The 22,634-nt window shown below is 43.4% G+C and overlaps 1 long non-coding RNA gene across 1 annotated transcript in view; it reads left to right on the top strand.

Moving 5' to 3' along the window:
* LOC132317554 (uncharacterized) overlaps window positions 1-19,542 on the top strand; it is a 139,031-nt gene extending 119,489 nt beyond the window's left edge. Inside the window, exon 3 of the long non-coding RNA XR_009484105.1 lies at window positions 18,898-19,542. This is a non-coding gene — a long non-coding RNA (uncharacterized LOC132317554). The remainder of the gene's footprint in view (window positions 1-18,897) is intronic.
* Window positions 19,543-22,634: the final 3,092 nt, after the last annotated feature.

Here is a 22,634-nt window from a genome sequence, read left to right as displayed (position 1 = left end):
GAGATGGTGAAGGCTGTATCCACATGATATAGCTGAGGCAGGACAACCATATGATCAATGTCAGAATCAGGCAGCCCTAATGCATGTTCTTCCTCTTGATTGTGTTGTGGCTGCATCCTGTGGATATAACAAAATGAGAGAGCACTTGTCTTGAAAAGGGTGTCAGAACTAACATGGAGACTAATGAGTTATGTACAGTGCGGTGGCATATGAATGTAGACAAATGGAGTTTTCTTATTTTGGAAGTGATACCAAATGCCACGTTGAACTGGTTTTTCTTGAGCAAGACTGTACAGTGGTGGCCATGGTTTGCTGAAAACTATTCTGTAAAATATATACCCTGGGAGCTATATTGGCCCATTGCATGTGCTGTCACCTGATTTGCAGAAGCAAGCCCTCAACTTAGGTCAGGAGTCTGAGGCAGCTCCCTGTGACCAGAGTAATTTTATTGCTATCTGACCATTGTTTCAATTTCTGTCCCATTTATTATGTTCGTAAGGTCGCATCTTTTTAACTCTCGCATTTCACCTCCGAGCAGTAAGCTGTATGGAAATCCTCCCTAAACAAAATGAAAAACATTGTAGAAATCCAGCCCTTTTCCAGATGCTGCAATTTGCCTAAGAGTGTGTTAAACAATTTTACTTTCTTCCTGGTGCTTTATTCATGACTGCAATTTCTTCCTTTTAGCCAAGCTGTAGACGAGAGGAAGAATGAACAAGATGGCTGAGTTAAATATAGCGCCGGGGTTGAAGCATAACAGACTGTCCAGGACTCCAGTCATAAAAGAAGAAAGAAATTACTTCAGAGAGGATTAAGCACTCTCTTGCTATAGAAGTTGTACATGATGTCAAAGAGTGGAGAGTATTGAACAGCATGCTAGGAAAAGGAAAATCCTGGGATGCTGACCCAGAAAATTAACACATTGCTCAGTGGTTAGTTCAAAATGGAAGAGGAGTTTCACAATTCTTTTTCCTGAACTAGTGACAGCTGTGACAAAGCTATACGATGGAGTTACAACTCCAGCTTCATCCTGAGTGTGTGTGTGTGTGCGTGTGTGCCTGTGGGTAAGGAAAAGTCATGTTTTTGTACAGCTACAGTGATGTCCTACAGTGAGTGAGCTACGGGGTGAACACACTGTGGGCTGTACTAAAGCAAGAAATGCTGCCAGTCTGCCCCCACCCTGTAAATCTCTGCTCAAACTTCTAATGTTAGGAGGCATGAGAAAATTACTCCTGGAAGTATATATGAAACCCTGAAATGGAAGGAGTGTGTTTGGACACTGTCTCTGAGACTTTGTGGAGGCAGAGGTCTGTAGACCTGCTATGGACAATCTGTGTTGCAGCCTCAGGATCTACATCTCTCGTTGATCTGTGTGTACAGCTCCAAGACCTGGCTAGCAGCTTCCTACCCGTGCTGGCAATATTGAACTTTCCAGATCTGAAGATAAGAGCTGGGCTGCACCCAGACAAGGAGCTTCTGCCAGGGCAAAGAGGGAGACAGGCAAAGGAGGGCAGAGCCGGCTTTGAGAGCTGGTGGTTGGAGGCATAGGGGCTGTGTCTGTTGATACTACATCTCCATCCCCTGAGCATCCCCTCACTTGCTGCAGCAGCAGGCACACTGCCTTCAGGACTTTGGCACAGGACATGGGACCACTGCAGCTCTGCAAAAACCTGTTGTTCTGGGGGTGCTCTGTCTCCTGAAGTTGTGAGGTGCATGGTTTGTGTCAGTAGAAAAATATATGAAACGGTGACTGCGTTGCTTATGCTGGGAGGTGTGCGGCTGGGAGGGAGATTGCGTGATCAGGGCAGGAGGTGCTCGGCATTGCTGGGCTAGCTGTGCTGGAACAGATCTTCCACTGCCAGTGACCAGCTGCGAGAAAACGTCGGAAATAGTTTCCAAACCCTTGCAAGCAAAGCAAGCCCTGGGTTTTGAAGAGGTGAGAGGGACTCCATCACCTTGTTGCATTGAACAAAGAGTGCGGGCTGAAGCAGGAGGGGAGTGACTTCTCTCTTTTCCTACATGGCGAAAGCTTTACTTTATTTTCAGTATCACTATTAAATTGTGCCATGACAGATGCAAGAGGGTCGCTGTGGTGAAAATCAACCTGTCCCCACTTCACCATGCTGATAGGTGCTGTGTAAAGACCTAGAATTTTTTATTGCAGAGACATACTTGGAACTGAGTAGCTACAGAGAAGAAAATGTTAGATCAGGAAGGGACCTGCTCACACTGCTGCCTTCCCCTCTCTCTACATGAATGTAAATGCCCCTTCTGTGAAGGGAGGAATGAAAGAAAATTGGACATTGAGAGCAAGACCATTCATCTGCTGTCATCTATTTATTAAACTAACCTCATAATAGTGATTATTAGCAAAACATTTCATTGAAATATGTCCAATACCTTTCTCTGTACAGAAACCACCATAGTAAAATGCCGCTTATGCTGAATGGATAGCAAAATCATCATAAAACCTATTGAACAATTTAACCCACACATCCACTAGCTTCTAGAAAACCATTCCCCTTCAATACCTACCTTTTGTGGAGAAAAGGGGATGCTGGACACTAGTTTAATTTCAATTTGTATGTCTCCAGATCTACACGAAAGCCATCTGCCCACTGAGTTTCGTGCCTTTTATTAGGAGTGACTTACTGGAAAAGAATGTGTTTCACATTTAGTGACCCTCATCATTAGAAACAGGTGAAGAATTGATTTTTTTGTTTGCTGACTGAACTAGGAATGTGCGAGGAAAATGCTTGTGGGTTGATCCCCCCAACTTTTTTCATCTTCCCACAGAAATGTAAAATAAAAAAGCTAAAAAGGGTTGCGTTGCTCCAAGTATTTCTTTGACATAGAACAGAATATGTTGTTCTGAAAATGTGAAAATGAACGGCCCAGGATGCTTTTACCAGAAAAAAACCCAGTATGCTTTCCAATGAAAAAATGGAACTTGTGCACTATTTCAGTTAATCAAGTCTGCACTGTGTTTTGGTATAAATATTCTCTCTCGCGTGCCCACCCCCAACAAATGCAGACAATTAGGCAAGGTGCCCTGGTAGGCCAAGCATGAATGACTCTACCTATTACGCCTACTGGAGTCTGAACTGGAGTTGTTTTTGATTGTGTAGGTGCTATATCACCATCACCCTGCTAAGTTGTGGTGTTCTTCATGTTATTTCATTATCAGGATGTGAACACCTGCAGCTCCATCTGATCCTACTTGCTCCATCATTCCTAAGCAGCAAAGAGTCCTCCACAAGGCATCTCAGGTCCTGCTTCTGGGAATGAGTAAGGTCCAATCCCCAGCTCTGGCAGGTCATCGGTAGAGCCAGCTCATCGTGAAACAGGGGCAACCTGTGCGGGAGCAGTGCCTGGTTCTGCTGGGCTCACAAAGCATGGGCATCCCCTTATCCTCAGTCGGGAAGAAAGCTGTCACTGCTGCCTTGTCCCTGCTCACTTCACTCCTGAACCTCTCGTGTTGGTGCAAACCTGCAGTACCTTCAAACAAAACAAGAGGCTAATGTATAGTGCAATAAAGAGACAATTAATTGCTTGTGCTTGTCTCTAGCGATTTACCTGATTTTTACAAATGAGCAGTACTGCCAGCAACAACAAAACATCTTTGCCAGAATTTTCTGGCAAAAGCTTTGATGGAAATGAAAATTGCACCCAAAATACCATTTCTGCAGATTGTTTCTAAGTTTTTACTTGAGAAAAAATGTGGCAAAGAATGTTTTCCAGCAACTAAAACCTAAGCTTTTGTGATTTTAAATGAAAAAAGATCATTTTTTGAGTTTTTCAGTGCAACTTCAAAATTTCTCTAGCTTTTTTAAACATAGAAAGGAAAATGGTTTGACTTGTTCACAAGAATTTCTCTGAAACCAAGTTACATCTCCTTAGATACTTAAACGCACGGTGGTCAGAGCCCCTAGCTTCTCGTGGTTTTGTACTCATGGAATTAATCACAAGGCTTTTATTTGCTTTCAGCTTAGAAAGGGCGATACAACTGTACATGAAGCTTTTGTGCTTGCTCTCAGATGAGCTGGAACATTTTATAACATTTTCTGGTCTATTTTCCAGTCCTGTATCAAGTAAATAAACTCTTTGATGTCGCCAGCAAAAAGCCTAATCATTCCTATAATGATTCTTTGTTAAGTTACCTCTTTGCTTGTTGCCTGTGAAGATGTTTTCCATTGCCTGAGTTCAAGATGTTCTCTCTGAAAGGACATTATGTGATACATTTTAGGAGATTTTCCATAAAAGACTTCGGAAACTTTGAATCTTGGTTATTGAAAGAGGAGGTGTTGCAAACAAGTGTCTTGAAAGCCAAGAGAGATAACCTTGAGAGCTTCACAGAAATGAAACTGCTCTATTTTAAGAGCTCCCTCTCTCCTTTAACTGCTCTTGTGTACTGTCCAGTCTGGTAATCTTGGGGAGGGGGGTGCTATTAATTGGAGAGAAAGGAGAAACATGAATGAAGAATGACCTTCTATCAGGCATGAGCAAATCACTAAAAAGAGGAAGCCTTGTTTGTTGCGGGGCCGCGCTATCTTACACACCCAAGCATGTTTCTGGCTGGCTCCAACCCATGTACCACCCAGCTCCTGAACCTTGATCCTTCTTCCATGGAATCAAACGACACTAAAAGTAGCTCTTGCTTGCTTAGAGGCAAGACATGAACTCTTCATGTTCATCTTCCCTCTGCAGAGCAAAGGAAGCATAACTTCCCACATCTATTTACAAGGACTGTCTGGTGAGTTCTACCACGTTACTCCAATAACGTTAAATTTGCCTTCTTGGCTCTTTCCAACAACTGAGTTTCTTTTTCTCAAGTCTTCCTTCTTCCCCAAAGCCGGTTCCCCAGCTGTGTTTGCTTATCCCCATTAATACAGATCTAACACAGAAGTGGTCATTGTATGAGATTATTAATGCTGTTCCATTTGCGTGCGGCATAGAGAATCTTGTTTCATTTCAAACTCATGGGTCCAATTTCCTAGTCCCTCTTTGTTTATTTATTATGCAGAAAACTGCAAGATTCAGCTGTGGGCTATCCCCTACCTTTTGCCACATCCCTTCATAATTGTTTAAAGCTGTATGATTCTTCCTGCTGCTCTGAATGTGTACTCCTGTGTTTGCGCTTCCTTTTGTTAGTGTTGGAGCATGAAGAAACACAATGAAACACTGAATAATATGAGGTGAAGGAGTCAGTCAATGGAATTGATAGGAGGTAAACAGAGAAAATGAGTATAAACCAGCTGCAAAATGAACAGAGGCTGGAAACTGGCAGAGAGCTTTTAGGCATTAGGGGAGTATGGCCTTGCAACAGATGCCAAAGACTTAATTAGTTTAAGGAGAGAGTTCGATCAATTTATGTGCAATTTTACATGGAAGAGCTATTTGTGATAGCAGGAGTGAGCCTTAGCAACCTGGAAGGTCTCTTCCAGCACTAGTGTGTTCTCTTACAGTCAGAGACACATGCAGTAAATGCTGCCATGTACAGTTTTTCCGTAGGGAGGAAATATCCAGTTTCACCTCTGACCTACTCTGCTTGCTAATTTTTCATTGCCTCAATGGATGAGAAACATCTACTTCCATGCTGTGGGAGAAGGGGGTCAGCAGGATAGGTGGACGTCTCCCTCTTTGTGGTTGCATGGTTGGGGCAGGGGGAGGTGACTGCTTGGCAGCACGGTCTTGTGGAGTTACTTGAGGTACCAAGGGGTTCCTATTCTGATGGCATCTGCCAGAAAAGAGTGGCTAGTCTGGAAAAAAGTCTTTGAAACAAGAGACTGAGTGGGCAGGTCAGGGTACATGTTGCAGATTTAGGATCTGTGTTGAACAATAGGCCAGGCTGCTAATGAAAATAAGCCATTCCCTACAGGTTAGTCTTTGCAAGCAAACATCCACGCTGCAAGTGATTTGTTAACAGCACGTAGTGCCTAAGAGAGTGTAGAGCCGCTTAGTTCTCTAAAGGGAGCAAAGAACAGGATCGAGTACAGGAGATTTATCATCTAGGTTAGATGTAAAGCATCATAAGTGAAAAGGGAATAAATGCCAAGGGGTTAGTAAATTCTGTGTAGACGGTCCCCAGGCTGCCTCAGCTGCCTGAGGTGCATCAAATAAAGGCCTGATAGCACTTGCTCCTTCTGAATACAACAGCTCCTCTGGCTGTTGGGAGAGCTGAGCCAATTCCTTACTGTTGCCAGAAAGGCTGTGCCTCTTCCCCCCTTCTGGCATCCTTGCTCATGTTCTGGTCCCTTGGCCTTGTACTGGCTGTGGCATAGGAAACTTTTCTTGTTTTCGTCCCCCAGATTTGATATCTGCTTGCTTAGTGCATTGAATCAGCTTGAAGGACGTTGGGGGTCAATATAAGGGCCAGCACCAAGACGGGGGCAGGAATGTCCAGACCTAAACTGGGTGGGAGGTGGGATGGAAGCGCAGGGCTGCCTGGTTTTGCAGGCAGCCAATTGCTAGATGAGCTCAGCCTGTCTTGTTGCTCTGACTGTGCCCTCAGCCTGTTTGTGATAATTGCACCTCAGGTTAGTGGGGAGCACGCTGGGGAGGGAGCAGGTCTGCTGCTGAGCTGGCATGGGAGGCCAGATGTCCCCAGCACTGACAAGCCATACCTTTTGTTATGAGTGCTAAAAGCACTTCAGCTGAAGAAGAAAAAGAAGCTGGTGAAGCAAGACAAAGCATAATCCATTGTGAAAGAAAAAGCCTGCCATCCCATAGAAAACACTTCTCATCACATGCTCTGGCAGAGACTTCAGGTTGGCCTAATTTAATCAAATATTCATGTTGTGGTTTTCCCTCCTCCTACTGTGATGGCAGCTGACATCGATCACCAAAAGCCTTTGACAGAGATGATTGTCCTTGTTGAGTCTTGCTTCTATTTCAACATCCCCCTTAGCAGCATCTTTTTACACCTTTATAGATCTGCACATTTACTCCCATTACTTGATTTCAGGAGCCTTCAGCTTCTGAAGTCCGGGTGTCTCACAAGAACGCTGTGCATGCACATGTTGATTTGAACACAGAGCACATCCCCACGGAGCCAGCGTGCAGCCTCCTTTGACAATTTTGATACGACATGTATTAACATGTCATGGCACCTTTTGTACAGCTGACAAGTGTGGCACTTTTTAAGAGCTAAAAAAAGGCATTCATGAAATCCTACATCATTTTATTGGCTCTCCACTATCTTGTCAGTATTGTTCTCCCTCGTTATGCAGAATCAAATCGTGTGCCTGCAGAATTTGATAAACTGTAGCACTTCACACATCTGCAGTGGACTAACTTGATTACAGTAGTTTAATTCCGCTTGATATCAATCAGCTCTGTAAACAGTAAGATTAATTATTGCTGTCACTTTGTCAGCTCTGTAATAAGAAAACATAGATTCTGAATAGCAGATGCAAATTTGTTGGGAGTGAGAAGAGGGAGTTTGCCTCCCCTGCTCCCTGGGGAGGGAGAAAACCTGCAAAAGGTGAGCTGACCTGGGAAGGGATGTGCAGGCTGGAGCTGGGATTATCACCTGCTCCATGCCGCAGATGGGTGCTTGTTAGTAGCTAAGCTGATTCCTCTCTTCTGTCAGCACTCCAGAGCATCTCACAATTACATTTGCCCAGGCAGTCTAATTTTATTTGCAGGTATGCGATGGTGAGCATGGAAACTAGCTGTTGCCAAATGTTTAAGATGACTGTTTGTGCTGTACATTTACCTCTCTTATACCGTACCTCTTTATAGTGATTTCCCCTGATCCAGAGTGGGTGTAAAATGCCACCAGATGAGAACAGCAATGATTTCCACCTGCTCTGTGCTGCTATAAATGGCTACACAGGAAACTTGGACTGAAAAGCTGCCTGCTGTTGCAAAGGTGACAGAGATAGCTGTTATTTTTGCTTTGTTATTGTGCACTGGCATTCTAGTGCAAAAGCTATGTTGAGTTGTAGATTAGTATTTAATTCTCCTCATTCTTTATGAGGTATTTCAGTTATCTTACTGCAAGGGAGTGAGCTAGAGCATCCGCAAGCTGCTCCAACCTGTGCAGGGCATGGAAGGCTCTGAATCAGGGAGTAGTGGCAACCTCTTTATTTTTCCCATTTCATCCTTGGAATAAGGAATGGAGCAGAGCTCAGAGTGGGGGGAAAAAAGTGTGTGTTTCATTCGTTAGCTGTTGGGAAGACAGATGTAATCTTTTCAGGCCTAAATCACCCTTTCTGAGGCAAAGTTAGCCTTTAGGTAGCACAGCTGGGAAAGGAACAGGCTGTTATTTCAAGATATATAGTGTGGTTTTCTAAACAGATCTTGTCTTTCTGGATTTATGTCTTCTCATTTGGTGGGTCTGTTGCACCTGCATGAAGTGGTGCAAGATCCACTCATTGTGAGTCAGGGAGGATTTCTGCTTTGCTGGTGTTTTACCCCCTAACTTGCAGGTTGAACGGCACAGCCACCCTAAACAGAAGGTCGCAGGCTTGGCTATTTTTTTTTTTTCTTGAAAACCTGGTAAGTACCTGTAATCATCTGTAAATATGCAAAAAAGGCAGCCTTCTGGTGATCCAAACCTTGAATGTTTTTATATTGAAACAAGATGGGGCCACCCTGTTCATGGCAGGTTGCCGAGGCGCCTCTCCATCCCCCTGGGCTAGGCTAACCAAGGCGTTCTCTTGGATGTTGATCCAGCTTTGCCTTAGAGATACCTGTGCTGTGGCTGGGTTTCCAGGCTGCTTGGGCTGAGTGGGTGGGTAGGACTCTGAAGGGCGACAGGCTTTAAAAATGTTGTATGACAAGTGGAGTTGAAATGACATCCACTCTTCTCTCCCTTCTGCTGGAAGCCCTCTAGATCTTGAGTTAGAGAATTGAATCAAGCACAGCTAGAATTTTCATCATCAAGTGTTGGTCCATTTGTAGGAGAAAGGGTGGAGCAGGCTATGAACTGCCTGTAAATCCTGAAGCCTTATGCAGATTGCAGTAACGCTTACCTTCCCCCAAAAAGAAGCGACCATGGAGGGTATGGTCTGTAAGCTGCAGCATGCACTTAGGCACTTGCCAGGGAAGTCAAATGTCTCCTTTGTCCTGCGTGGAGACTCCACAGTCCTATGGTGTGTCTACACAAAGCCACAGCAGGACTGAGCTGTCAGTCTGTCCTCGGACAGAATTCTTATCCATTAGCAGGAAGACTCACCTGGATAAGCCTTCAGCACCTGGCCTGCATCTGCACCTTGCTCATGTCGTTTCCTCTACACTTAGAAATGCTGTGCTTTCCAGGTAGTCTCTGAAATCAGCTGGGGTGGTTAGCTTTAAAAGCATCGCTTAGTGCAATGAAGGTGATGAACCATTATGTTGGGTAATGATTTTGTGTTCTAAACATCTGCTCGTGCATTTGCGGCCAAAATAGGCAACAAAATGGGGTTTTCTAATAGAGAAGAGCCCAAGGTGGAGCAAGTGGTCCCAAGCCTTCTCCCAGTGAATGGACACAGCATAGGGTGGGTCTGACCTTTTGCTCAGAGGGATGCTCGGCTTCCCATGCTCCCCACCCCCCTCAGCATGACTACTCCACTTCTCTGGAGCCAAAAGTCAGAACTCTTCCCCTTCTCTTTTTGCAGACAGTGAGCTGGGTTACAGGTTCCCACTGCCATCACTGGCTAATGAGCTATATGGCCTTGTTTCATTCCTATAAATACAGTAAATTAGGACAGTAAATGTGTCCTGAGAAGAGATACAGTTTAAATTCTTCTTTGGGGAGTGTTTTTTCTTATTTACAAATAGAATTGATATTTAAAATTACACAGGAATTTTCAGAGAGAACATTTCTGTATGTGGGAGAGTGTTCACAGGCTAGTTTTAGGTATCATTAACTTATTTCTCCCTGTTGAATATATAGGGTGCTGAAGTCCTGTGAATGGTCCCCTGGAGAAGCTTAAGTTGCCTTTGCTGACTGTCAAAGGAAACTTGAAATCTAGCTTGGCTGCCCAAGGTCTTACAGCACCCTCAAACTTGTGATTTGTAGGAAGAGTTTCCATTGCAAAACCATCCATAGGCCAGTAGTTGAAATCTATGATGAAAAGCTTATTCCTACATCAGCCTGTGGATGGCTAAGAGCTGGGGCTATGCAAGCTGTGCTCCTCCCTTTCACTGCCCCATGGGGTGAACTTGAATCTCCATTTTCCCCCAATGTAATAAACCCTTTATTCACAAATCACCCCCCCATTCATATCAATAAAGATTTAAGACTCCTATTTTATCCTGAAGAAACAGGGTGCTGCAGTCTTCCCTGCCCAACGACGCTAGCAAGAGAAATGATGCATCGTGCATAATTCCTGTTTCATTTCCTTAATATACAGGGCATATATCACTGTGATGGCAGGTGGGCCATTATGGACTACCGGAGAGCTGCCTCCAATATATCACATATATGAAAGCATGATATTATGAGGACTTTAATGTCATATGATGATCACCTGGCATTGTTTGTCAAACTCCTGTTTTGAATTGGTTTGATGTTAAAGCCCGCCACTGATGGTTGTATCTGCCACACCATGTAATTCACACTGTCCTTCTCCTCACCGCTTACTACCTGATGTCGTGCATTTAGGGAAAGTGAATGGTGATAGACTACAGGAATATATTTAACCTTAACTGTTATTAATGATTGCTCTTCTCACTGTTTCAGCTGTCAGTGGTAAAATAGATACTTGCTAATGACTTCTGCTTTTAAAGTATGTGTTGAAACTCCTGAAATTCATCAGGGGCAGTTATTAATGCAGTCATACTAACATTATTATAGCAGTAAAAAAGGACAACTAGCGTAGGAGGAGGGGAATAAGCACTTGCAGATCATTTAGCAGAACAGCACCAACTCACTAAAAACCCCATGTTCCTCCCCAAGAACGTGCTCTGGGCTGTGAACCCTGGAGCTTAAGAAGGGGTTTTAGTCTGTGCCTTCACCTGGCACAGGAAGGGCTGTCTCCTCATAAGATCCATGCCAGCTAGGGTAACCAGTCCAACGGGTTGAGGTCAGCACAAACAATTCCTTACTGTTTATAAGGCTTTTTTTCCCTTTCTGTACCTATAAAGTCATTGAGCAGTGCCCTCAGGGCACAGGGATCGGATCAGCAATGTCTCTTTGCTGCCTCCACTTTGAAGATGAATCCTCTTGCCTGGGGGACAGGCAAGACTTGAACGGGCAGCACTGCCGTGCTTTGAGAAGCCAGGTATTAGGTATGCTGAAGGATAGGAGTTAGTTTTCTTGGTATTCTTTAAATGCTTAGCTTAATTTAGGCATTAGAGAGACTGAGGAGAGGTGGCATCGGTGACTCTGATACGATCCTGTTTGTCTGCAAGTACTGAGGAAAGCTGTGCTTCCCTGGAGGTAGCTGGGATAGGAAAGCAGGAGATGGCCCTTCTGGGGGTAGCTGACAATCCTTTGCAGCTGAGACCCTCACCACAAGGTTTCGAAGGCTCACAGCCCTCGGATGCTGCCTGTGCTTTGTTGCCTTCCTCTCATCCATTCACAAACCAGCAGCTAACAAAAACCATTTGCACATCTTTTCTGTGCTTTTATGGTTAGGTGGCAAAAAAGTTCTTCTGATAGTGGTGTTTAGTCAAAAAATGAGCATAATATTTTTTTGACAAATATTTTGATTGAATTAGCCAAACCTACAACCTTGCATTGTCTTTTGCTAAAATTCACAGCAACTGTTTTTGTGTTGGGGCTGTCTATCAAATGTAAACCCAGTGGAGAGACCTCTCATCTCATTTCTCCAAAGCTACAGATGACTCATTTTCACTTTTGATTGGGTTGGACTTGAAGAGGTGACCTGTCTGAATGGGAAGGACTTTTCCAGTTGCTTCAGTTGCTCACTTTACAGGGATTTCATCTTGCTTCCTTTGATGCATTTCTACTGCTAATCTTTTGTTAATGACACTTAATTCAGTGTTTTTCTCAAATACCTTGCCTTTACTGAGAAGCACCTTGTTACAAATCAGCCATTGTTGTACTAGGGAGATGTTCAAAGCAATGCCTGATACTGCAGGGGAAGCTAATGGCTCGAAACCAGAATAACTAAAAAGTTTAGATGTCTCTTTTTTTTAATTTTTTTTTTCCTCCGGGCTCAGAAAATCACAGAAAGTGTATTCCCAGTAGTCAAGAATACAGGAAGGGGAGGAGGTATTTATCACAGCAGCTTGAGTGCTGGAAAGGGACCATTTGAAAAGGACAGAGGATAAAAAGCCATGAATCAATATTTCTATGCGCCTTCTGCTGCTGTTTATTTGAATCCATTTGTTTTGCTGACATATTTCCCATGTGGCTGGAAATGCTATTTCCTTTGATAACATCAGCAATTGATGTGTTGCATTTGCTGTACAGCTAGGTGCGTCCTAGGCAAAGGGATATCACTCCGACTCTGTAACTCTGCTTTAAAAAAACAGTGCATGTTCACTTTTATCTCCCAGCTGTGCACCCCTGTGTGATAGGCACTGGGTTCTGCCGCTGGGCGATGCCGCCCTCGCAGGGAATGAACTGACAGACAGGGAACAAATTGCTGTTGACCAAGGGCACACCATTATTTTTGTTGCATGAGAGCTCTGGGATTTCATGTGATACAAGGTCTCTTGGAATGAATGCCATCAAGGTCTGGCAGGTCTGTTGCTGATACTGTATAACAGATAGTGGCGGGAGATGACATGATCAGCAGAGAGAACTTCTAGAAGTTTTTAAAGCTACGAAGGACCACTGCATCATGAGCCAGAAAGCATCACTGATGTACTGAGTGATGACGCTTGTAACAGAGAGTCCGCTGCTTCCTTCACTGGCCACAACTCCTAATTACTTACCTTCACTATTGAAAAAGTATCCCTTAAGCCTAATATTTCTTTCCATTTGTTGATTGCAGTGGCGTAACAAATGATATATATTTAGTTCAATCTAGTCCAATTAGTTTAAATCTATACATTTGAATGCAAAGAATAAAAGATTAAATATTTCACTAGGAACTGATTTGGTCACACTTGGAATAATGGAGAATTATTTTTTTTAGTATCATATATACATAGATAAATGTACATAGCAGCTTTGGGCTGGTATTTTAACAAACCTGCAACTCCTATGAGAACATAAAAGACAGGTTTTGTTAAGCTGCAAACTAGAGTTTGATGTGTTGTGTAAAAATAAGAGGAGACAATTTCTATTTACCTGACTTCCTTTCAATACATGTTCTGAGAAGATGTCACTTCTGCTAGAAACTCCTCAACTCAGGCAGTAGTAATTTTAATGAATGACATATTGCTTAATGTAAAAAATACATCTTGGTCTCTCTCATCATTACCGGTATATGGAAAAAGCAATTATATTTTCTTTCAAGATTCAACAAAGAAAGAGCAGCTTTCCAAAGAATCACAGGACTGTTTATGTTTTGGGGGGAGCAGAGAGGAGAGTGGAGTGGCAATAGAAAACATTTCCTGTGTTTTGCTTGCTTTCAGTGACCTAGAAAAACGTTTTTTTAGCCTCTCCATAGTTACCAGAAAATCCATTTTTCTTTTTTTGTTTTGTTTTGTTCTCAAAGCCTGGCACCCGCAGGAGGTGATTTCTGTGCTCTTTGAGCATTGGATCAGTAAATGGAGAAGAGCACATCCTTTCTTTGTATAAATGTGCAGTCTCCTATAGTTTTTCCTATTCAGGAGCTGCTCAAAAGAACATACCTTTCAAACATAATTCTTGCTATTCAGGAGGTGGTGCTGAACAAAGCTGAGACTGGATACTAACCTCTTAAAGGGAATTCTTCCCTTTTCAACATGAACCTGGTTGCATTCCAGTTCCGACCGGCTGCTGCTTCTGCTTTTTGAAAGATGAAGAAGGAGATACCGACACAAAGGACTCAAACTGCCATGTGCCAATTGCCATTTACTTGAATCTTACTGTGCGCGTTCACACAGGAACTGTGAATCTGCGGCTTCAGAGCAGTGAGGGTGTGGAAACAGACCAATAACCTGGTATGGTGAGGTTCAACTTCAGGAGACTTCTCCCATTGTCTGGATTGTTCTTTTTGTCCTGTCCAACATCTGCTCAGTAAATTGTGCAGAGCAGAGATTTGTTGCCAGATTACTCTCTTGGCTAGTGCCTGGTACAACACGGACCCGGCCTGGGTGTGTGTTTCCAGGTGGACTCCTACAACAGATAATAAATGGCAAGAGTGTTGAGGTCCCTTCCACCAGTTTTATTCTGATTGGATCAGGCTAAATTTCATTCGGGCAACGTGAAAAGCCAGAGAGACTTTCTGGCAAGTTGCAGAGAAGGAAGAACTTGTGCAGAGCAGCCTGGGTACACTGGCATCTTGTAATCAGCTTTTATAAAAGGAAGGATGCTACATCTATGCTGAATGACAAGCACAAGCCATGGTACAATCCTACTCCTGATTGCCCAGAACAGGCACCTGCCCAAAGTGCATTCGCTTTTGACCCATGCGCCCGAGTTTTTCTTCTGGTTAAAGCACAGCATCAAGGTCAATATGGAGAGGGACAAGGGCTTGTCATGCCTGAGTCTTATCTTCACAGAGCCAGCATGTGGAGGAGATTCACACCCTGACCTGGGAACTGGGAAAGGCTCCAGGAACTCATTGGAGGCAAGTGTCCCAGACTGGTCACAATACAGGGTGATTGGAAGAAGAGCTTGGAAGGTTTCACCACTTTTTTGGGGCAGAAATTTGAAACGTTTGGGTCCAAGGGAACTGCTAATTTTAGAAATTTAAAAATTATCCACCAACTTCTCTCTGGCGTCCAACCCATAAATTTGCAGCATTAGTTCATTGCAATGTGTTGAAGGTCGATGAAGTTCTGTAAGCTTTTCAAGACAGTTCACAAACACACTGAATTATAAGCGCAGGAGTAGCGTTGCGGATATAGCGTTTCTTAGCATTATCTGAAGCATGTTCTTTTAAACCATATTTGACAGATGAATGCAATAGAGAAAATATGGTGCCAGTGTGTATATTGAAAGCAGATGCAGTAAACTGAGTTCAGTGGCTCAGAAGTGGGCAGCTGTTGCAAAGGTTGACATAGAGGATAAATTATGAGGTGCTATTTCTGGCCTCTGGCAAAAAAAAAGGTGGATGATAGAAGATTGACTTGAAAACAATCACTTTAAATGATTTTGGAATTGTATGAGCTGGAGATGTACTGCATTTACACTGATGGATGAGTCCAGAGCTGACCTAATTCCCTTTATTTTTGTCATACGGGGTTTTCTTTACCTATTTCACTTTCAGAAGAAACATTTAAAGACAACTGAAAGTAAATTCCTGTCTGTGAACACACATGAAAGGCTACTTGCTACCTTTTTTATTTATGTTTATTTAAGTAACAGTTTACTAAGTATTTCATTTGTTTTGTCGAATTCAACCAGTTCCTCCATAGTGATTTATTTATTTGGAGTTTTTCTGCAAAGAAGTTAACTTCTTTTATAAAGCAGCACATAAAAGCTCACCTACAATATGGTAATTCTCATTACACCTCAACAGAGGTGGTGCAAAGAAAACTACATGAAAGATGGTTAGATTCAGCTGAGATTTCTTGCTGTAACAGTAAGCAGTCCCTGTGCTTTTCTTAATTATGCATTGCAGCAGTGAGTTTTGTAGTAAAATTTCCACATGCCTTAAGCCACACTAATGAATACACATAAAGAGAAGTGATTTGTTTGATATTTTCCCCATGCCCTATTATTCACTGTAAAAAAAGTTTCTTTTGTTTATATTTGCTCCTGCATTGTTTTCCATTCACTTTGTTGTCTTGTAGCATCTCTGTTATGACTTTGATCCTGGATGACATTTTCTGTTGATACATATCAAAGAAATTGCACCAATGAATTAAACTATTTAAAAGCTTAGTCCCTCTGTTCTAGATTTAGGCATATGTCAGACTGGTAGAGTTTGCAGCGTAAAATATCAGGAATGTTATGCTAGCTGTGCTGCCACTATAATTCTGCCAGCAAAAGTTGCCCTAGAAAAGTTTTATAGCTTAGAAATTGTTGTCTAACAGGAAAACACAATTTTTTTGACCACATTAACATGAAAGAGTATTTTCTTTGAATTCTGCTTTGACTTCAGGAGAGACCTCTATGAAGCCAAGTGGATAGGTCTCTGATTTAGGAATAAAATCTGTCCTGGTGAATCAGTCTTGGAGCAGGGAAGGAGCAGCTGGTAAGAAGGAGTGGCAAGAGCAGAGCAACTAATTGTCCTGAAGCATAACCTGTTAATGTTATTACCATGGAACAAGCACAAAACAGGATGGGATTTGGTATTTTTTTGCCATGTCAGAAGATGACATTTACAGGGTGATAGAGTTTTAGAATCCTTTAAAAGCCTCTTTCTCCTTCTATTCTCATTTCCTGATAGGGTCTACCAGCAGTTAGATACAAATACTTGGCAGAAGCAAAGGTGTGACTTTAAAATATTGTACATATAAAAGACTCCCAGGAATGCTTTTGCATGTTTTTATCACTTTTCTGCTGATGTGCTGTCAGGAAGTTCCACATTTACTTTTTCTTTCATTCTGATATGAAGTCAGAATTAGTATTCAATAACGTTCATCGATGTTCTTGCTGGTTCATTGCTTCCCTTTATTATGCAATGTTTTCTGTGTTGTTTGCACCAAAATTCCTGCAGTCCACGGTGAACTTGGGACAAGTATGCTATCAATTAGAAAAAAAGTTTGAAGCATAATTTTCATGGGAAAAGACTATGGATTGATTTACTCCCCTGCTGTTGTAATACAGCAGCTGGTCAGGGATCAAGACCCCGTTGTGGTGGGGGCTGTGAAAGAGAAAGGCAATGTCTGTCCTTCAAAGCCTGAGATCTCACTATCAGACAAGAGCTAATGAATGGATATAGACAGGGAGGGAGGCAGGAGGAAATATGAGCCACTGTTAGTCAGAGGGTTTCAGCACACCGGCAGCCTAACACTTAAGGATTTTATTGACATAATGTCAAAGGAGAATTTTCAGGATAATGAGGATAGTTTCACAGATACTTATAGCTGCCTGGGAAAAAGCACAAAGGTGCCTGAGTGAGTGTTTTAACAAGTAGGAGATAAGGGCTTTTATCCTGAACGGAATGGAGGACAGAGTTGGTTTCCTGATACTTAATGGAAGACAAGAAGTGGATCATAAAGAACCTTGAAAGGGAAGCTTCTGTTTGATGCGATGGAGAAGAGGGTCCAGAAACTCAAGAAGGGTCTGAGATGGTTTAAGTGACATGGTCGGTTTGATGGATAAGGGGGGAACATGACTGCATTTGGTGACGGGAAGTGAAAAAAAGGTCACGGTAACCAAGGAAAGAGGAGAGAATCTGCTCAGGGGGCTGGCACCTTTGGGTGGGTAAGAGAGGCTGTATGCCAAAATGTTACTCGCGCCCATTTCCAAGAACGGCAGGATGTGGGACATGGAGGCCCAAGCCAGGGCAGTGCCCGGGTGGGATGATGGGACTGCGCCCAAGAGAAGGGGTAAGGGAAGGAGATAAGGTAGTGAGTCGGGAGGGTAATTAAAAGCTGGCTTTGAAGTTGAACTTACAGTTTTTGATATGTTGAGATTGTATTACTGCCAGAAAGGAAGGGAGGAGGAGAGAAAGTTAAGCCAGGGACACAAACACGGCCTCGGGCGGCGGGGAGAGAGGCTGAAGGGAAGAAATAACTGAAGAAGTAGGAAGAAAATTAGAGAGTACTCAGCAAAGAAGCCGGGCAAGACAAGATTGTGGGTGGTGAATGATGCCAAAATTCTGGGCAGATTAAGGAGAATGAGGCTGGAGCGCTAATTTTGAAGTTTGATTAAGGGAAAGCCACTTGCCATACTGGTAAGAACAGTAATCATGAGGGCTGGAGGCTGGCGTCTGGGTGTCTTTGGTCCTTGACTAAGACAACTTAAAAATCTCTTGCATTTATTATTTCTGTGTTTAAGTTTGTCTGTAAAACCTCTTACATTCCTCCTTTCACCTTGAAGTGTTTCACAAAGGGGACATTAGTTTGGCCAGCTGAGATATTGGAGGAGATCAGAGCAGGTGTCAACTTCTGAACCTGGAGAACGCAGAACGGAAAGCGGGAAGTGGCATCAGGTCCCACAGAATACATGGGTGGACCTTCCTTTAAGTACTGAATTGAAACCAGACCAAGAAACCGTGTGATAGACTGTCATTAAAGCCTTCGCCACTGTGACAGCTTATTGGAAAAAAAAGTCTTAATGGACCGGTATTTCCTCTATTATAGCTATGGAAAGATAGCGGTCCAGTTTAAAACTCAAGACATGGTGAATTCATGCATTATCTTCCAGCAGGAGGAACTATGGATGCTGTTTTTCCATTTTCTGAGAAAATACCAAGAATGAGGAAATTGATATCCAGTATCTAATACAAAACAAAGACTGGGCGCCAGTTCTTCTGTTGCTGCATGCTGGTGGTTCACGCCAGCCAGATATGTGCTGTGCAAATTATTTTCCAGAATGCCTTAGATGTGAAAGCAAACAAAAGATGTGATGGAGAAAGCTTTCGTACTATCTGATTAAACTGTCCTAGAAAGGCCTATTTTTGAAACAGCAAGAGAAGTGCTGCCTAACACCTAAAAGCATTGTGCAAGTCAGTAATCAGTAGTAGAGCTCTATACGGTAGGGCAGCAAAGCGTTACTCTGTAAGGGAGGTGCTACTTGTTCTCTTCCCCTTTATATATGGGTTTTGGTTGTGCAATGATTCCTCCCCATCCCAGTCTTCCTTCCCAGATTTTCCCCTGAAAAATTCTCTTGTGGCTATCACAAATGTATTCTAAACCTTCCAGTAATCTGCTGCTCACTACTGGTGAGGATGTATATCGCGCATATATAGCCATTATTCAAGCAAATACATGACTGACTTTTTTTTTTTCCAGTTTTCCTGCATTATTGCTCAGAAAATGTCGTTCCTCTGTGTTCAGCCCTGCAGATGACTGGCTCCACCTCTAGGCGAATGACGGTTGGCTTTACAGGGTGATCTGCCCATCACTGTTTATGCTGGGTTTTTTTATTTTCATTTTGGAAAAATTAAACCAGAATGTTCTGTTACATTGATGGCTCTTGGTAACCAGCACAACACTGCTGTTACACTTACCTGCAGAAAGGAGGAATGAAAGTTTTCACTCTGTTCACTCTGTCGTGAAAAACTCCCAAATATTTCCTAAATTGTATACCTAAATGTATCGGCAATGTCCCTTTTAAAAAAGTTTCTCACTACTGAGAAGATCCTATTGGAATCAGTTAATATCAAAATCCTTTTCGCTTTTCCTTTTTTTTTAAATGACTGAATTTGTTGTGCTTTTATACCCAACACGTCTTTGTATTTGCATTCTCAAATGCGAAGTGGAAAGGGGAACCTGGATTGAAGATTAAAGCGCAAAAGCTTTGGCAGATTCTCCAAAAATGCTACTTAATGTATTCTATCATTTATTCTTCTTTTACTGGAACCAAAGTTTTCATGGACTTGCACATATTCTCTGAATACATTGTGAGAAAGAAATGAAATACTTAATGATACAATAAACAAAATTTGCTCAAAGAACTCTAGAGTTTCCTTTTTGCTTTCAGTCAAGAAGCACTTGTTTGATAAATGGGGCGCTTTTAGAGAGCTTACAATAGACTGCACACCCGAGCGGAGGTGGAGGCTCGGCGGCAGATTACCGGGAGATAATGGAGCAAGTCAAATGAGAAAACATGATGAAACAGCAGAAAATTTACATGCTGTTTTGCTTCTTCCTTTTGCATTAATAAAACCAGGGCTTTTTTGTTTGTTTCCAAATGTTACCCTATAAGCAGGAGTCGCTGGATGCGCCCGTGCAGCTGATGACCTGCCCAGCCCCGCGGTCCCAGGGGAGTGGGCTGACATCTAATGACGGGCTCTGAAAACAGCATCAGTGAAACAGCCTACACAGCTTTTTACTGTGTTAAATGCATCAGGCCTCTCCTGAAGAACCTAAATCCATCGGGGAGCTAGAATGATGTATCCACTTCGGCCCCAGTGTGACCACACCAGTGCCAGCTGAGCTGCCAAGCGTGGGAGGTGGGGCCTGGAGCCAGTCTGGGTGGGGACCCTCGGTGGAGAATCCGCGTGAGCATCACCCAGCAAAAGGGCTGACAGCCACGGGTTTGAAGAAAGCTGCGTGAAAGTGGCATCACGTCCCCTGTGAGGACCACGCAGTGCCAGGGCACTGTGCCGGCAGGACGTGGACCCGTGGTGATGGCTCAGCCTGGCTGGTGGGAGCGCGGCCTTCAGTGGCATCATGCAGTGGCCAAACACATGTAACCCTCTGACATGGTACTAGCTGCCATGGTACTAGCTGCCATGGTACTAGCTGCCATGGGTAGCTCAGATACGGCCAAAACCTCACCTTTTGTATAATTGCACACAAGAGGTGATGGCACGCTCCGGGCATCCTGGACTTTCAGATGCTTGAAGCTTTCCCTGGTGGTAGGGAATTGTCTTCAACTGTCTTCATATTTTGTGGTGCACAAGCACTGACAGATCGCACTCCAGATCTTTCACGTGTGCTGGAGGCAGGCAGCTGGTTTTGTAAAGCACTGATTTCAGAGTCCTTTCTATTGCTCACACTGGCCCAGTGTAGTCCAGACGTATTGGACTGTCTGACCAAAGGCCCAAGAAACAACCAAAATGAGGTTACTAATGAATACCAGCCAATACATTTTATTATTTAAATGTGAGTCCCTTCTGATACGGGCTTATGGGACAGAATAGTCTGGTCACGCCCATAGTTAGAAAGATTAACCCATATCACATACCACAAAAATGCTTGTAGTGTAATTATGCTAAAAGAATTGTGCTTTGTATTGGTGCTGTAAAACCAAAACCAAACCCATCTGAGCAAAGCATATGTGCTGTAAAATTACAAGCTACACATGCCACCCATCCTGCTATCCTCAGGGCTCGGGTTTGGGCACTGCTTTATGTGCCTGACTGACATAACAGAGCATCCGGCGTACGTTCAGCCAAGGCTCTGGCCCAGGGAACACCTCAGCACAGGGCTGTCTCTTCTGCCTGTTCCCATGGCCAAATACTGAGTTATCCTCATAGCCAGCAACTGAGTGACACAGACCTTGCAATAATCCTGTTTAATAATTTATGAGGGAGAGAGTAACACGCAAAGACCCGGTAGAGAACAGTAACAAGACATACACAACATCATAGCACAGGCAAGGAGTGAACCTCAAGCTCTGAGCTTAAATGGAGCTCCTGGACGACAGGGCAGAGGTTTATGGGTGGGGGTCCTAGGTGAGGCTGGCCGTGTTAATTATAGCCAATTAGTGCACTGAGGGCTCTCACATCAGGCACAGATGATGCAGGGATTGTGACCACTAGTGGGGAAGTTGGAAAAATTTCACTGGATGTACTACTGTAGTCATTGTGCTCTTAGTTATCTTGCTGATGATGGTGTTCAGGCAGAGAAAAGGGAGCTGGTTTGAAAATATATTTTCCTTACAAACAGCTTCACACAGTTCTGGGTCCTATTCTCTTTGTAAGGCTGGAGAGGAGGAACACAGCCTTACTTGCTAAAGGACAGAAGCAGGTATGTACTTGAACCTGATGTAAAACCTTCCCATTTACCCTAAATGCAAATGATCCAGCTGAGTTTTTGCATATGCACCCAGGGGTAACACAGAGCAGACCCTGGTGTGTCTCCTACGACTCTTTTGTTAGTTTCAGGACAATATGATCTGATTTGACTACGTATTTTTGTTGTGCCCTGCAGAGCAAGAGCATACCTATATGTCTAGCACAGTACAGGAGAAAGGACAAACATCTCTGGAGTGCTTGTGTTTGGTTTTGATCAGCAGCTTGCACTTACACCACTGTTCCCTGGCTGTGTGGTGAGTGTGTGCTTCTCTCCTGCACCAAAGGCACCGTGCTGGCACCTGGCAAGAGCATAGTCCTGCTGTCTGGGTGGGGGGCAGTTGGGATTTCCCTGTGTTCAAAACACACTGTTTCTTTTGCTTTCTTCTGCCTGTGGAAGATGGCAGGGATTGTTCCTCTCCAGGCAGCTGATATCTGCTTGTGCTGTCTTTCCTTCTTCTGAACTCTCAGAAATCGATACCGCTGATAAAATGTGTTAATAGCCTTTAGTTCCCAAGGACTTACCACATAAGCTGCTTTGTTTTTTTCCTAGGCAGAGACCAACCAAGAGATTGTAATATAATGAGACAGACTGTATACAGCCTGCGTTCGCAGACTGTATATAGTCAAGAAACACTAAGAGTGGTCTCTCCATACCGTAACTGGCACATTGCCATGAAAACTACATGAATCACCTTGCCCCAAGAGGTAGTTGCTGTTGGAAGGGGTATGACACAGATTGCAGAGGGACTATGGGTTCTCTGAGCTCGGGCAAGCCATCTCTTGGAGATTGTCAAAATATGTCTCAAAAATAACGAGCAGTCAAACCTCCTTTTCACTTTACCTGCTCTCCGCCAGTATTCTGCAAGGAGCTGTCTTATTTGCCATTGAAAGAACTACGTTTCATGCTCCTCCTGATGGACTGCTATTTAAGGCTCTGCTTAGCATTCATATTTCTTTCTTGTCAGAATTATTTTCTCTTTTCATTTGGCTTTTAGAACCAGAGCT

This window comes from Gavia stellata, chromosome 9 (assembly GCF_030936135.1).
Source record: "Gavia stellata isolate bGavSte3 chromosome 9, bGavSte3.hap2, whole genome shotgun sequence".
Lineage (NCBI taxonomy): Eukaryota > Metazoa > Chordata > Aves > Gaviiformes > Gaviidae > Gavia > Gavia stellata.
Note: the sequence above shows the minus strand (reverse complement) of the source record. Positions and strands in the feature narration are given on the sequence as shown.